The sequence below is a fragment of the Mus musculus genome, chromosome 7 (genome assembly GCF_000001635.26).
Source record: "Mus musculus strain C57BL/6J chromosome 7, GRCm38.p6 C57BL/6J".
Lineage (NCBI taxonomy): Eukaryota > Metazoa > Chordata > Mammalia > Rodentia > Muridae > Mus > Mus musculus.
In genome coordinates, this window is record NC_000073.6 from 86,776,322 (window position 1) to 86,793,982 (window position 17,661).

Genomic DNA, 17,661 nt, shown 5'->3' on the forward strand with positions numbered 1-17,661 from the left:
AGTAGATAAATTAAAATGTGACCTGAATACTGTGTTAGAATGGCGGGTCGCGTCTCAACAGCACACTAGGCCAAGGGAGCTCCACGTGGAAGAGGTTTTATTGGGGGAATTAGAGAGAAGGAGGCGGCAGAAAGAGAAGAGGGGAAAGAGAGATGGAGGGGTGTTCTCCTTATTTATAGGGAGAGGTAAAGGTGGGAGGTGAGCCAAGTGGATGTTGGGAATATGGTGCCTGTTGCCTTGGCAACCGGTCTGAAGGTCACAGGTCAAGCTGTCCCCTATGTGATGTCCTAGGTTTGGGAGATCCTGATGCCAACAAATACCATCTTTCTTTTCTTAGTTCGGGAGTAATAGATTCAGATAGAAATACTGAATAAAGAAAATATGTTAGTTTAACTGCACATCTTTTTGAGATTTTCTTTTGATTTTTTTGGATAAGAGACAGGTTCTAGAAATATCTGGCCCAGACTCTAAACACCAAGAACAAAAACAATAAAATTAATGAAGTGATTTACATCTGTAGCAGAAAGGAAAGACAGCTCAATGCAGCTATCAATAGCAGCCTGAGGAGTTCCTTAATAATTATGAAGCTAGATCCTGGTAAAACTGGCTTTCACACAGAAAAGACCGACAACATATGTTAATAAAAGGCAGGATTCAGATTTATTAAAGGAATTTTCTAATTTAGAGTTTTAAGCACCAGGTTTAAAAGAAGGGAAAATTTCTAAAACAAGGTAACATGTACCTCAGCATGGGTGTGGCTTCTTGAATCAAGTTATAACTTCTTATTTCAATGCAATGTATGCCATTTTAGGTGGATTTTGAAGCTATAATCTTTAGAGTTTTGCTAGAAACACTAAATTACATAATAGCATATTTCCTGCAGTTCACCTGAGAGGATTATGATTGATGATAAAGTTAAAGTATAGGTCAGCAGGATACAGGAAGTTAGAATATCTTTGTAAAAAATAAAAAATCAATTGGTTTGTTTCTGTGATTCCAGATAATAAGTGTGTAAGCCTTAGTCTGGGTCCTTGAAACTCAGTAACAAATAGCTGCAAACCTCTAAATGACAGAATCCTTCACAGCAAGCATTAATTGTATGGAAATCCTTGCTTCCCAGCTGGTAAGAGACATGATCAGATTGTAGGATGAGGTGGTCTTTCCACCCCACCCCACCATGTCCCCATGCTTGATGATTATGCTGCCTCATGAACAGACATGCACCAAGTCCTTTAGTTGTATACGTTCAGCTAGTTACTTTAACTAGTCTGAAAGCTAGTCTTATCATTAAGGACCAAATGATGGAATGGATCACACACCTGTCAAAATCGTTATCGCCTCAAATTTTACTGAGTTAAGTTTGCTGACTGTTGGGACTTCAATGTTACACCAGAAACACTGGTTAACCCCTTCTGTGCCTGTTTTAAATTGATTCAGTGGAAATGAAAGGCGGGCAATTATTTTAGATAGTAAGCATCGGAGTGATGGTGAATCTACTCTTATTCTCCAACTGAAATGATCTAAAATTCTTTTTGAATCAGAAGCACACTCTCACTACATAGGTATGACTGTCCTAAAACTCAGAGAGACCCACCTCCCTGTTCTGTCACATCTGCCTATAAAAGGATTTTTTATCAGTAAACCTTAGAATTAGACTGGTAACAGGACTCAGAAAACTTAATGTTACAACATCCTACTATTGCCAGATTAATTCTCCAAAACTTCTACACTGCCTTTTTAATCATGCAACTCAAAATTCTTCAGTGCTTGCCCAGTTAACTATAGAGTGAGTCTGAATTCTGGAACAATGCACAAAAGCTCTCTGTACTTTGTGCCCTCTCCAACAGTTCTGCTAACTGCCATGTATTTGTATGCTAATTCTTTGCATAAAACAGGAGTAATAGGTTCTGTCAAATTCTCGTATAATAAGGGTTAGCATAAAAATTCTGGCCCCTAGAACTGAATCTTTGGATAGATACCATACTGTACCCTCCTCTTTCAACAGAAGAGTATTAGAAAGCAACTATTTACCATCTATTTCTTGAAGTCTTTTTAAATTCAACTTCACACACATATTCATCAGTCACCTTTGTTTAAAACCAATAAATTATATTATGTTCACTAAGCTTGAATGGAATGATTGCCTTGAGAAAAGGAAGAAATAAATTCCAAACAACAAAATGAGATAGACACCCTTATAGAAAAGAGTGTTCTTTTCCAAATTCAAAGAGGACACAGGAGCTCATGGGATCTGATAACTAGGCTTTGGAGCAGGACCCAGACTAAGACTTCAATTGATGATACTCCTCTTTTTATTCATCTATAATCTTTATAAGATTGGAATTAGGTCTCTTGTGTTTGGCTATCCAGGACTTGTTGCAATCGGATAGGTTTGTTGTGTAGGTGCAGTATTCCCATGGTTCTTATTGATTTTGTTTTTCAGCTAGACCCTAGCCATCTGATTGTCTCTGGATGTTCCAGATAGAGCAGGTATCAGGTAAGTAAGCCTAATACAGATGTTTCCACAACAGCAGGCCTCATGTGGACAGCCCTGGTCTGAATGTCATCAATATAGCAGCCCAGAATCTTCACTGTGCATTGGTCCTAGTGGAGGCCAACTGAGTGGTGTCTAGACAATAGATCTCAGGGGATAGCAAGAAGCTAGGTCAAGTCAGCTTGGCAGGCCATGTGGGACTAAACAGGTAGATGAATATGGGTGGAAGGACATAACCTGAACATTCTTTATGTAGGGTGTCTTGTAAAGGTCTTTGTAATTTCTTAATCTTTGTCTTCATCCCTTATTTCACTAAATTAAAAGTTATTAATATTAGATAAGATTGAAATATTTTTTAAACTTTTGTTGATGGTGGAGAGCTTTAATCCATCATGTCTGACAATAATTAGTGAGTTATTTCAATTTTTTTTTTTTTTACAGTCCACCATCCTGGTCTGCCATCCCACATATCCTTATCCCAATCTCCTCCCTCCTATCTCCAAGAGGATGTTGCTTGACCTAGGCCTCCCCATTCCCTGGTGCCTAAAGTATCCAGAGGGTTAGGCACCTCTACTACTACTGAGGGCAGACCAAGCACTCCTTTGCTATATACATATTGGGGACTTTGGATCAGCCCAAGTATGCTGCATGGTTGGTGATTCAGTGTCTGAGAGATATCAGGAGTCATAGTTAGTTGAGAAAGTTGCTCTTTCTAGGGAGTCACCATCCTCCTCAAATTCTTCCAGCCTTTCCCTAGTTCAACCACAGGGGTCCCCTGTTTCAGTCCAGTGATTGGCTATAAACATCTGCTTCCGTTTCAGTCAGTTGCTTGTTGGGCCTCTCAGCATACAACCATGCTAGGCTCCTGTCTTTAAGCACACCAAAGCATCAGCAATGGTGTCAGACCTTAGAGCAGCCTCTTGAGATGGATCCCAAGTTGGACTTGTCACTGGACCTCCTTTGCCTCAGTGTTTTCTCCGTTTTTGTCCTTGTAATTCTATTAAACAGGAACAATTCTAGATCAGAGTTTTTGGCAAATGGGGTTGCCATCTCTACTTGATGCCCTGTCTTTCTACTGGAGGTGGACTCTATGAGTTCCCTCTCCCAAGATCTGATTTGGTTTCCCTTTTCCCTTCACCCTACCATCACCCATCCATGTTCTTCCCTCCCTCTTCCTCCTGTGTTTGCTTTCTTCTCCTCCCAAGTGAAATTTAAGCATCCTCACTTGGGCCCTTCTGCTTGTTAACCTACTTGAGTTCTGTGGATTGTATCATGGATATTCTGTACTTTTTTTATTAGTATCTACATATTAGTGATTATATACCATGCATATCCTTTTGAGTTACCTTATTTGGAATGATATTTTCTAGTTCCACCCATATGCCTACAAAACTTATGATGTCCTTGTTCTTAAGAAATGAATAGTATTCCATTGTATAAGTTAACTACATTTTCTGTATCAACTTTTCTGTTGTGGGTTCATCTAGGTTATTTCAGGCTATCAGCTATCACAGATAAGGCTGCTATGAACATAATGGAGTAAATGTCTCTGTGGTATGGTAGGGCTCTATTTGGGTATATGCCCAGTTTTGGAATAGCTGAGTCTTCAGGTATTTCCAATTTTATGAGAAACTTCTAGATTTCTAAAGTGGTTATATCTGTTTGCAATTCCACTAGCAATGGAGGAGTGTTCCTCTAACTCTACATCCTTGCCAACATGTGCTGTCACCTGAGTTTTTCATTTTAACTATTCTAAATGGTATAAGGTAAAATCTCAGTATATTTTGATTTGCATTTCTCTGATCAATAACGACTTTGAACCTTTCTTTTGCTGCTAGGCTATTTGAGATTCCTCTGTTGTGAATTCTCTGTTTAGGTCTATATACCACTTTTTGACAGGATTGGTTGGTTTTTTGGAGGTTAACCTCTTTTGTTGTTTATATTTTGGATATTAGACCTCTATCAGATGTAGACGTAGTAAAGATTTTTTTTCCCAATCTGTAGGTTCCTTATTTGGCCTACTGTCTATGTCCTTTGCATTACAGAATCTTTTCAGACTCATGATATCTCATTTACTATTCCTATTCTTAGATCATTGGCATTCTGGTAGGAAAATTTCCCCCATGCCAATGAGTTTGGGGCTCTTTTCCACTATCTCTTCTATTAGATTCAGTGTACCTGGTTTTATGTTGAGGCTCTTGATCCACTTAACCTTAAGCTTTGTCCAAAGTAACAAATATGAATCTATTTTCATTTTTCTACATACCTACTGCCAGTTAGAGAAGCACCATTTAATGAAAATGCTTTCTTTTTTCCAATATATATATTTTGCTTCTTTGTCAAAGATCAAATGTTCATAAATGCATGGTTTTATTTTTGGGTCTTAAATTCTATTTCATTGATCGAACTATGTGTCTCTGTACCAATACCATGCAGTTTTTATCACTATTGCTCTGTAGTACAGCTTGAGGTCAGGGAGGGTTTTTCCCCAGCAGATCTTTTACTGCTAAGAATTGTTTTTTGTACCCTGAGTTTTGTTTTTTTACTTAGGAAATTGAGAATTGCTCTGTCCATGTCTTTTAAGAATTGTGTTGGAATTTTGATGAAGTTTATGTTGAATCTGTAGATTGCTCTTGGTAGGATGGTCATTTTTAATGCTGTAATACTACCAATCCTTGAGAACGGGAGATCTCTCCATTTTCTGAAGTCTTCTTCAATTTCTTTCTTGAGAAACTTGAATATCTTATCATATAGATATTTTACTTGCTTGGTTAGAGTTACCCCAAGATAATTTATATTATATGTCACTATTGTGAATTGTATTATTTACCTATTTTTGTTCTTAACCCATTTATCATTCATACAAAGGAAAATTACTGACTTGTTTGAGTTAATTTTATATACAGACCCTTTAACCTCATGGCTGCTATACTTAGTTCACCCTTCTCCTTCCCTTCAGCATATTTCCACATGGTTGAAGGTCATGACTACTCTGGACACTCTCAGATGTGCCTGCCTCTGGCTATGCCATTTCAGATATCCATAATAAACTTTCTCCTCTACTATAACTAGGAACAGTCATGTTATTCCCTTTCCCTTTTACTTTATTTCTCACTTTCATATATAAACTATCATTTATAAAATACCAACAATTATGCATTCTCTCTTTTTTCATCTAATATGTGTTGTCTAATGTTTCTAATTTTAATCATTAGTAACAGAGCTTCCTCAGTGATTCTTTGTCCATAGCATCTGGAGTTTACATATCTACATTTCAGAATATATCTAGAAATCATAAGCATGTACATATTCCATCTTGGAAAATTATGATTGGCTAAAGTGCTAATGTACAGCCTTTACAAGCCAGGTTTATGAAAGTCTTGTTCTTTATATAATTACCAATGCACTTTTCTTTTCCTTGTAATGAATGAAATAAAGCAGTTTCTTTGAACTGTGCTGCACATTTAAAGTCTGCTTTTTTTTTTTGTACTCAATGTGTTTTTAGGTTTTTTTATTTTTTCTTTTTTTACTGAGAATATTTTCCTTTTGGTTTTTATCATAGGAGGTTTTGTAGTTAATTGTGCCTATAATTTCATTATTTATTTTATTCAATATTATTGTAATTTATATTTACATTACTTTTCTGATACTTTAAAATGTTTATGAATTGATATGTGAATGAAAAGTAGTCATTTTTACTCATATTAAAATTTTGAAGGATACATGATTCACAAAAGCATTTACTATATATGAAGTTGTTGCAGAAGTCTATATTTAAAAGTATCAAAGAAAAAAGTGTCAATTTAAAGAAAGACAAGTCTTTCAAAATATTGAAAGAAGGAAAACAAGGAAGAAAGAGTCTATTGATTCCTTAAACAGTAGAATACACCCCGAATGTCAAGGATGATTGCCATTAAAAAACAACCTAACATCAGCACACAGCACTTTGGAACTACTCTAATTTGTTTGGAACATAAAAAGTACTATCATGCAGAAACAGATTAGAAGAAATGTTAGAAAAAAAAACACCATTCAATGTCTTCAGACATTAAAGAAATGAAATGAGAGCCACATTGAGATTCCAACTCAGCCACAGAATGGCTACTCTCAAGAAAACAAATGACAAATGCTGGCAAGAGCATAGGGAAAAGAACCTTTACTTACTGCTGGAATATAAATTAGTCTCCCACTGTGGAAATCTACTAAAGTGGAACTACCATTTGACCCAGCTATACCATCCACGTGTATTGCTGCAGTGTAAAATGTCCCATTGGAGACAAGAGGGGTAATGGGGGATGAATATGACCATAGTATGTTGTTTTTATATACATATGAGACTATGAAGAGGAAATAAGTTACTTTTAAAATCGTTTTCTGGCATATAATTTCATCTAGCTCTGTGGATTTATAGAAAATATATAACTTGAATATAATAAGCCTGGGCTATGTTGGCTCCATTTATTTGCTTTGTAATGCTAGACTTATAACATGTAATTTTAGAAGTTTTACTTTCTGCTCATCGCCAAGATGTCTATAAGTGACTAATTTCCCTTACTTTCATATTTGTTTGATACATGTAAGGACATATATGCCATTTCTGCTTAGGCAAAGTACCCTAGGACTGCTGACTCCAGAAAAATTAAAACAGTAATTGTGTGGAAACTTACAAAAGCCTGAAATCTTACATGGAATTCTTTTAGACACAGTCCCAAGATTAAATTCAGAGGTGACTACCATTTGCCTATTTATGAGTATGAAATTTGGAATAAATAGTAAGAAAAATCAAATCACTGTAAAAAAATTTAACCACTTCATTGAATTTGTAGAAGCATTCCTCAGAAAATCACCTAAAAACCGCATGGTACTACCCTTACATTTCAGAAGACAATGAACAACATTACTCACAAATAGTTATAAAGACAGAACATGCCATCTAATATATATTGCCCAAGAAAACATATTATGTTTAAATATCAATATTTTTCATAATGACTATAAAAATGCTTCCTTATCTTACAAACATGGATACTGAGTTAGAGGATAATGCAATACTTTACAGAATATAGAGACCAATTATGGTTTCTGAAGGCTCTTATAGAAAAAACATATTTAAGTTGTTTCAGTGTTTAGATTGCTGAACCTAATTATCTATGACATTCAGCATACCTTGTAAGAAATTATGCTCAAAGGCAGGCCCAACGTTTTAGCATTCATTTTACCTGACAAAATGGAATGATGATATGATCTGATAAAGTTCTGTGTTCTACAGAGTGGTCAAGTACATGAATTCTCAGCTACAATCTCATCAGAATGGGAACCTACATGACACTTTCACTATCAATAACAATTGCTCTCAAAACAAATTCTGCCATTAACCTAAAAGTACAGGCTCAGAGGTTCAGTCCATTATCATCGGGGAATGACCATGTCAGCATCCAGGTAGGCATGGTACTGGAGGAACTGAGAGATTTACATCTTCATCTGAAGCAGCTGCAAAACTGGCTTCCAGGCAGCTAGGATGACAGTCTTAAAGCCCATCCCCACAGTGACACAATTCCTCCAACATGGCCACAACCTACTGCAATGAGGCCACACCTCCAAGCATACTTGCTGTTTTAACAATATCAGGATTGTATTCAAAATTCTAAATTAGAAACTCATGAAGCATCTGGGTATTCTAGCAGATAATTTGTTAGTTGTTTGAAGAGAGGATGCCCATGCAAGCCATTTTCTATTTCACATTTTATGTCCTGGAATAAATGATGTTGCCTATAGTACTTGCTAACAATTGAAAGAGGAGTAATAATGTCACACGTTCATAAATATTTTCCTGAGAATGAAGGTCACTTATTGATTTCAAATTATTATAACTCATTTTCTACATATTTTTATCTATAATCTATAACCATTCCATATTTAAATTTCTTTATCCTCTTTCTCTATAAAGAATTGTTGAGAATCGTGGAAATTAGTATACTATCCATATTTTGATTTATATTTTTTATACTTTCCCTTTATTTAAGAATGGGGTTGCTATATTTGAGATCTTATCTGAAGAAATTCTGACAATTTCTTTTGAAATATACAAACAATACTCTAAATCATCAGGTAAAAACATATTTCAAGGGTGACATCATACATATGTGTGTGTGTATGTGTGTGTATATGTGTGTGTGTGTGTGGTTGTGTGTGTGTGTGCGCGCGCGCTTCAGCATTGTGATGTTTACACTTTTAGATGAAGATTGTGTCAATTTTAAATAGAATATTGTGGAATAAAATCAGAACAGAGAGGAATGTTTGTGACTTTAGATTAGATTAGAGAAAAAAATTTCAGAAGACATAAAAGCCTGCAGTAGAATGATATCAAGGAAACTGATTATTCATTAGGAAATCTATATTTGTGGTAAAATATATCATGGAGAAGATGATGTAGAAGTACAAATGATCAAATACAGATGAGAAAGAATCTAAGGGAAGTTGAGTAATTCTCCTGAAGAAAAAATTTTTCAGACATAAGTGTGTTATGGTTCCCATAAGTCTCTGATTACCTAAACATCATTGCAGGCTAGCCTTCCTCTAGATGTCAGAGTGTGTGTAATTTATTTTTATTCATTTTCAAATTTCCCTAGCTAATGAAGCAATACATCTCAGTGATGTGTTCTCCTCTTTAAAGAGTATTTGATGTTTTTTATATCACACTCTAAAAAAATTAAACCTGTAGAAACTTTCAGTGTATGTACTTTTATATTTTTGTGGTATAGAATGAGAGAAATTTAGAAAAATATTTTAATTTTGCCTTACTTATGAGTAATAAAAAAAATAGCAAGGTGTGTATTTCCTATCTAAACTCTTGTATTTGCCTTTCTAAAAAGAAAAGAATAACTTATTAATGTAGAAGTTCATTCAGGGATACATACATGAGTGATTGTCAAAATTTGTTATGTGGTCATGATTATTTTCTTAATTTTCTCCATATGGATATATGTTCATTACACAATAGATTGTTGCTTCTAAGTTCCCATAATGCCTTGTATATTACATAACAAACATGTTTCCAAAACAATGTATGTTTCTCTTCTTATATTATGTCTAGACAATGAAGATGGCTGGATAGTAGTTCAATGCTATTTTATCAGCAATATTTAAATATTTCTATCATTATGATAAACATGCTAGTCCAGTTGATAAAGCAAGTGAATATTGAGGAGTAATATATTGGATTAATTTTAGTGGTTATTTTATTTATTTACATTTCAAGTGCTGTCTTCCTCCCCAGTCTCCTCTCCACAAACATCCCCATTCCCTTCCCCCTCCCCTATACTCAAAGAAGGTGCTCCCTCACAGTCCCACCTCACCTTTCTAACATCCCCTAAACTGGGGCATCAAGTCTCTTCAGGACCAAGAGCCTCCCCTCCAAGTGATGACAGATAAGGACATCCTCTGCTACATATGTAGCTGGAGCCATGGATCCATCCATGTTTACTCTTTGGTTGGTGGTTTAGTTTCCAGGAGCTCTGGTGGTTCTGGTTAGTTGATATTGTTGTTCTTCCTATGGGGTGGCAATCCCATTCAGCTCCTGCAATTCTTCCCCTAACTATTCCATTGGAGTTCCCAGGCTCAGTCCAATGGTTGTCTGTGAGGATCTATATCTGTATTAGTCAGGTGCTGGTGGAGCCGCTCAAGGAATAGCTATACCAGGCTCCTATCAGCAAGCACTTCATGGCATCAGCAATAGTGTTTGGGTTTTGTGTCTGCCAAAAGGATGAATTCCAAAATAGGGCAGCCTCTAGATGGCCTTTCCTCAGCCTCTGGTCCATTTTTTTGTCCCTGTGTTTCCTTTAGATGGGAACAATTCTGGGTTAAAATTTTTGAGATGGATAGGTGGCCCAATTCCTCAACTGGAGGGTATGCCTGTCTACTGGAGATGGTCTCTAGAGGTTCTATCTTTTCTTTGTTGGATATTTTGGCTAATGTCATCCCCCTTGGATTCTGGGAAACTCTCTTTGCTAGCATCTGGGACTTTCTAGTTGCTATCCCCTGTTTCCCACCCTCCACTGCTACCTATGTGTATTCATTTACCTGACCCTCTGGACTTCTCTCAGTGTCTTCCCTTGCCTGATCCTACCCCTTGGTTTTTCCTTGCCCATACTCTCTCTCTCCTAGGTCCTTTTCTCCCTCTAACCACAGACCATATGACGCTTAACACCAAGGAAGACCAAAGTATTGGATTATTAATCTAGGTACATGGTGTTTTGTCTTCTTGAAAATTTATATTAGATCAATGTGATTTAATTTTAACTTTAAAAAGCATGGCCTCAATGGTGGAAACTCAACAAAATTTTTTTAAAAATCATCATCTCAAATTGGAATTTTCTGTTGAAATAGTATTGCTATTATGAAGAGACAGTCTGCAAATTACCCACTTAAAAGAAAATCTTGAAAATTGCCTTATAGCTACTTGTTAGTAACTTAAGGTAACAGAAAAGTTAGTTATGAGTGAAAATAAAATGTTATCATGTGATTTCTGTTTAGAGGTTGTATAAAACATCAGGAATTTATTTTGTAGCAAGTTAGTGAGTTTATATATATATATATATATATATATATATATATATATATATATATATTATCTATCTATCTATCTATCAAATTTGGTTTAACAAATAAATGAATAGTTTATTGCAAACAGTGGTAACTCATAGCTATTATCAGATCCAATCTGAGGAAAGGATCATTGGTTTATCCAGTTTCTGGTCATTTAAAACAATTGTTTGAGTTGAGAGTATATGTTACAGAAATTTGTCATTTTCAAAACCAAATTTGAAATACTCCAATTCCTATGGGGACAGACCTATTCAAATTTTCTTGCTTGGTGAACAAATAGATTCCGCTTGTTTCTTCCATTATACTCTCTAACTTGAAATTCATGTGGTAGAAGAAAGAATAAGAAGCTAATGCATTTATTTACCCACTAACTTTCCAATATTGTTATAGATTAGATATGAAGGATACTCAAAAGTACTTTTAAAGTACATTATTGATCTTCACCTTGACACTGTTTGACATATTGCCTTCAAGAGGAAGATTAAGTTATTGATATGTGTCTCATTGGGATTGGGATCTCTATTTTCTCCATATTATTTTTTCTTGTATCCCTAATCCATGATATAAACTAATAGGTAACTAACACAATAAAATATTCATTCAATTTATGTCAAAATCCAAAAGCATGAGACTACTTTAACCTGTCTACTTTGAACTGAGTTAACTGGAGGATATTTTTTATTAGTGCTTTACAAATTTCATATAATGTGCTTTCATTATTTTGAATTCTTTCCACAAGTTATTCTTTATGCAAAACTTGCATACCTACTGACCCAATTTTGCGTTTTATTTTTAATCTTTCAGGCCTAATTTGTGCTTCCCAGATATTTTCAGATGTGATATCTTTCACAAGGCTATGGCTCACATAAACTCTTAGAGAAAACTATGTCTATGTCCTGTCAGTTAAAACCTCCACATAAAGCTGGGCATGGTGGCACATGCCTTTAATCCCAGCACTCTGGAGGCAGAGGCAGGAGGATTTCTGAATTCAAGGCCAGCCTGGTCTACAAAGTGAGTTCTAGGACAGCCAGGGCTACACAGAGAAACCCTGTCTCAAAAAACAAAAACAAAAACAAAACAAAAAATAACAAACAAACACTCAAAAAACCTTCCACATAAGTATAGAATTTTGTGTTTATTTCCAATTCTATGTTACAATTTATTTTGGCTGTGCTTGTGCAGTTTTAGGTAGAACTTTCACTAATGCTGAGAGTTCATTTCTGTATCTTTTTTTAATACTGATTCTGGAATTATTCCTTGTACTCATCTTGCATCTCAGTCTTTTGTTTTCTTTCAATTATTTTTTATTAGATATTTTTATTTACATTTTAAATGTTATCCATTTTCCTAGTTTCCCCTATGAAAACTCACTATCCCCTCCCACATCCCCCTGCTCACCAAGCCACCCACTCCTGCTTCGTAGCTCCAGCATTCCCCTATACTGGGGCATAGAGCCTTCACAGGACCAAGGGTCTGTCCTCCCATTGATGACTAACTAGGCCATTCTCTGTTACATATGCAGCTGGAACCATGAGTCCCACCATGTGTTTTATTTGTTTGATGGTTTAGTCCCAAGGAGCTCTGGGGGTACTGGTTAGTTCATATTAGTTCCTCCTATGGGGCTGCAAAACCCTGCAGCTCCTTGGGTACTTTCTCTAGCACCTTCTTTGGGGACCCTGTGCTCCATCCAATGGATGGCTGTGAACATCCACTTCTGTATTTGTCAGGAACTGGCAGAGGCTCTCAGGAAACAGCAATATCAGGCTCCTGTCATCAAGCTTTTGTTGGCATCAACAATAATGTCTGGTTTTGGTGGTTGTTTCTGGGATGGATCCCCAGGTAGGACAGTCACTGGATGGTCTTTCCTTCCGTCTCTGCTTCAAACTTTGTCTCTGTAACTTTTCTATGGGAGTCTTTAACAAACTTTATGTGTACACTTTCCCTGTGATCACTAATATTGGGAAAGGTATAATGTCCACTAGTTTCCAATAGTGCAAAGAATTCCTTAGCATCTTGTTCTCTACAGAACTTCATTCTTCTTCCTAAGGAAATAATGATCTTTGTGTGTATATGTAGCATTTTCATTATCAGCAAAACTCTTCCACCATCCAAACGCCATTCATTTTCCTTAAAAAGTTTACATGTCTGGTTTCCAGATCCTGACTAGACTAGTCTGCTCAGATGAGAGTGTGGACTACAGAAGCTAACAGCTTCTGGGACAGACAGAAGCCACACAGCTTCTGAGACAGACCCGTTTAGGGCTCCAGACATCCAGGCACCATCCCTGCCAGAGGAGAGTTGTCTGCCCCACCAAGGAGGACTTTTCCTGAGCACCTGGGGGAGCCGTCTTGGTTCCTGGAGCCCTCTGAGACTAGACTGTGCAGATGAGAGTGTGGACTACAGAAGCTAACAGCTTCTGGGACAGGCCCGGTTTTGGGCCTACATCTTCTGCCAGGAGGCAGGTCTGAACGCCAGATATATGTGCACCTTCCCTGCAAGAGGAGAGCTTGCCTGCAGAGAGTGCTCTGACCACTGATACTCAGGACAGATCTAGTCTTCCAGGTCTGCTAATAGAGGCTAAAAGAATCCTGAGAGGAACAATCACTAACCAGAGAAAACTATAACAACTAACTCCAGAGATTGACAGATGGCGAAAGGCAAATATAAGAATCTTACTAAGAGAAACCAAAACCACTCACCATCATCAGAACCTAGCACTCCAACCTCAGCCAGTCCTGGGCACCCCAACACACCCGAAATCAAGAACAGATTTAAAAGCATACCTCAAGGACATCAAGAAGGACTTTAATAACTCACTTAAAGAAATACAGGAGAACACTGCTAAAGAGTTACAAGTCCTTAAAGAAAAACAGGAAAACACAACCAAACAGGTAGAAGTCCTTAAAGAAAAACAGGAAAACACATCCAAACAGGTGATGGAAATGAAAAAAACCATACTAGACCTAAAAAGGGAAGTAGACACAATAAAGAAAACCCAAAATGAGGCAACTCTGGAGTTAGAAACCCTAGGAAAGAAATCTGGAACCATAGATGAGAGCATCAGCAACAGAATACAAGAGATGGAAGAGAGAATCTCAGGTGCAGAAGATTCCATAGAGAACATCAGCACAACAATTAAAGAAAATGTGAAATGCAAATGCAAAAAGATCCTAACTCAAAACATCAAGGAAATCCAGGGCACAATGAGAAGACCAAACCTACGGATAATAGGAGTAGATGAGAATGAAGATTTTCAACTTAAAGGGCCAGCAAATATCTTCAATAAAATTATAGAAGAAAACGTCCCAAACATAAAGAAAGACATGCCCATAATCATACAATAAGCCTACAGAACTCCAAATAGACTGGACCAGAAAAGAAATTACTCCCGACATATAATAATCAGAACAACAAATGCACCAAATAAAGATAGAATATTAAAAGCAGTAAGGGTAAAAGGTCGAGTAACATATATAGGCAGACCTATCAGAATTACACCAGATTTTTCACCAGAGCCTATGAAAGCCAGAAGATCTTGGACAGATGTTATACAGACACTAAGAGAACACAAATGCCAGCCCAGGCTTCTATACTCAGCCACACTTGCAATTAAAATTGATGGAGAAACCAAAGTATTCCACAACAAAACCAGATTCACACATTATCTTTCCACGAATCCAGCCATTCAAAGGATAATAACAGAAAAAAAACAACCAAACAAACAAAAAACGATACAAGGAAGGAAACCACGTCCTAGAAAAAGCAAGAAAGTAATCCTTCAACAAACCTAAAAGAAGACAGCCTCAAGAACAGAATGCCAACTCTAACAACAAAAATAATAGGAAGCAACAATTACTTTTCCATAATATCTCTTAATATCAATGGACTCAATTCCCCAATAAAAACACAGAGACTAACAGGACCCAACATTTTGCTGCTTACAGGAAACCCATCTCAGGGAAAAAGACAGACACTACCTCAGAATGAAATGCTGGAAAATTATTTTCCAAGCAAATGGTCTGAAGAAACAAGCTGGAGTAGCCATTCTAATATTGAATGAAATCGACTTCCAACCCAAGGTTATCAAAAAAGAAAAGGAGGGGCACTCCACTATATAAAAAAAAAAAAAAAAACAAAGACAAAAACTACATGATCATTTCCTTAGATGCGGAGAAAGCATTTGACAAAATCCAACACCCATTCAGGATAAAAGTCTTGGAAAGATCAGGAATTCAAGGCTCATACCTAAACATGATAAAAGCAATCTACAGCAAACCAGTAGCCAACATCAAAGTAAATGGTGAGAAGCTGGAAGCAATCCCACTAAAATCAAAGACTAGACAAGGCTGTCCACTGTCTCCCTACCTATTCAACATTGTACTTGAAGCCCTAGCCAGAGCAATTAGACAACAAAAGGAGATCAAGGGGATACAAATTGGGAAGGAAGAAGTCAAAATATCACCTTTTGCAGATGATATAATAGCATATATAAGTGACTCTAAAACTTCCATCAGAGAACTCCTAAACCTGATAAACAGCTTCAATGAAGTAGCCGGATATAAAATTATCTCAAACAAGTCAATGACTTTTCTGTACGCAAAGGATAAACAGGCTGAGAAAGAAATTAGGGAAACAACACCCATCTTAATAGTCACAAATAATATAAAATACCTTGGCAAGACTCTAACTAAGGAAGTGAAAGATCTGTATGATAAGAACTTCATGTCTCTGAAGAAAGAAATTAAAAAAGATCTCAGAAGACGGAAAGATCTCCCATGCTTGTAGATTGGCAGGATCAATATAGTAAAAATGGCTATCTTGCCAAAAGCAATCTACAGATTCAATGCAATTCTCATCAAAATTCCAACTTAATTCTTCAATGAATTAGAAAGGGCAATCTGCAAATTCATCTGGAATAACAAAAAACCTAGGATAGCAAAAACTCTTCTCAATGATAAAAGAACCTCTGGTGGAATCACCATGCCTGACCTAAAGCTGTACTACAGAGCAATTGTGATAAAACCTGCATGGCACTGTTATAGTGACAGACAAGTAGACCAATGGAATAGAATTGGAAACCCAGAAATGAACCCACACACCTATGGTCACTTGATCTTTGTCAAGGGAGCTAAAACCATCCAGTGGAAAAAAGACAGCATTTTCAACAAATGGTGCTGGCAGAACTGGCAGTTAACATGTAGAAGAATGTGAATCAATCCATTCCTATCTCCTTGTACTAAGGTCAAATCTAAGTGGATCAAGGAACATCACATTAAACCAGAGACAGTGAAACTTATAGAGGAGAAAGTGGGGAAAAGCCTCGAAGATATGGGCACAGGGGAAAATTTCCTGAATAGAACAGCAATGGTTTGTGCTGTAAGATTGAGAATACACAAATGGGACCTCAATAAAATTACAAAGCTTCTGTAAGGCAAAAGGTACTATCAATAAGACAAAAAGGCAAACAACAGTTTTGGAAAGGATCCTTACCTATCCTAAATCAGATAGGGGACTAATATCCAATAAATATAAAGAACTCAAGAAGGTGGACTCCAAAAAATCAAATAACCTCATTAAAAAATGGGGCTCAGAGCTAAACGAAGAATTCTCACCTGAGGAATACCGAATGCCTGAGAATCACCTGAAAAAATGTTCAGCATCCTTAATCATCAGGGAAATGCAAATCAAAACAACCCTGAGATTCCACCTCACACCAGTCAGAATGGCTAAGATCAAAAAGTCAGGTAACAGCATTGCTGCCGAGGATGTGCAGAAAGAGGAATGCTCCTCCATTGTTGGTGGGATTGCAAGCTTGTGTAACCACTCTGGAAATAAGTCTGGTGGTTCCTCAGAAAATTGGACATAACACTACCAGAGGATCCCGCAATACCTCTCATGTGCATATATCCAGAAGATGTTCCAACAGGTAAGAAGGACAGATGCTTCACTATGTTCATAGCAACCTTATTTATAATATCCAGAAGCTGGAAAGAACCCAGATGCCCCTCAACCGAGGAATGGATACAGAAAATGTGGTACATTTACATAATGGAGTACTACTCAGCTACTAAGAAGAATGAATTTATGAAATTCCTAGGCAAATGGATGGACCTGGAGGGCATCATCCTGAGTGAGGTAACCCAATCACAAAAGAACTCACATGATATGTACTCACTGATAAGTGGATGTTAGCCCAGATGCTTAAAATACCCAAGATATAAGATACAATTTGTGAAACACATGAAACTCAAGAAGAACAAAGACCAAAGTGTGGACATTTTGCCCCTTCTTAGAATTGGAAACAAAACACTCATGTAAGGAGTTACAGAGACACAGTTTGGAGCTGAGACGAAAGGATGGACCATCTAGAGACTGCCATATCCAAGGATCCATTTCATAATCAGCTTCCAAACGCTGACACCATTGCATACACTATGAAGATTTGGCTGAAAGGACCCAGATATAACTGTCTCTTGTGAGACTATGCCGGGCTTAGCAAACACAGAAGTGGATGCTCACAGTCAGCTATTGGTTGGATCACAGGGCCCCCAATGGAGGAGCTT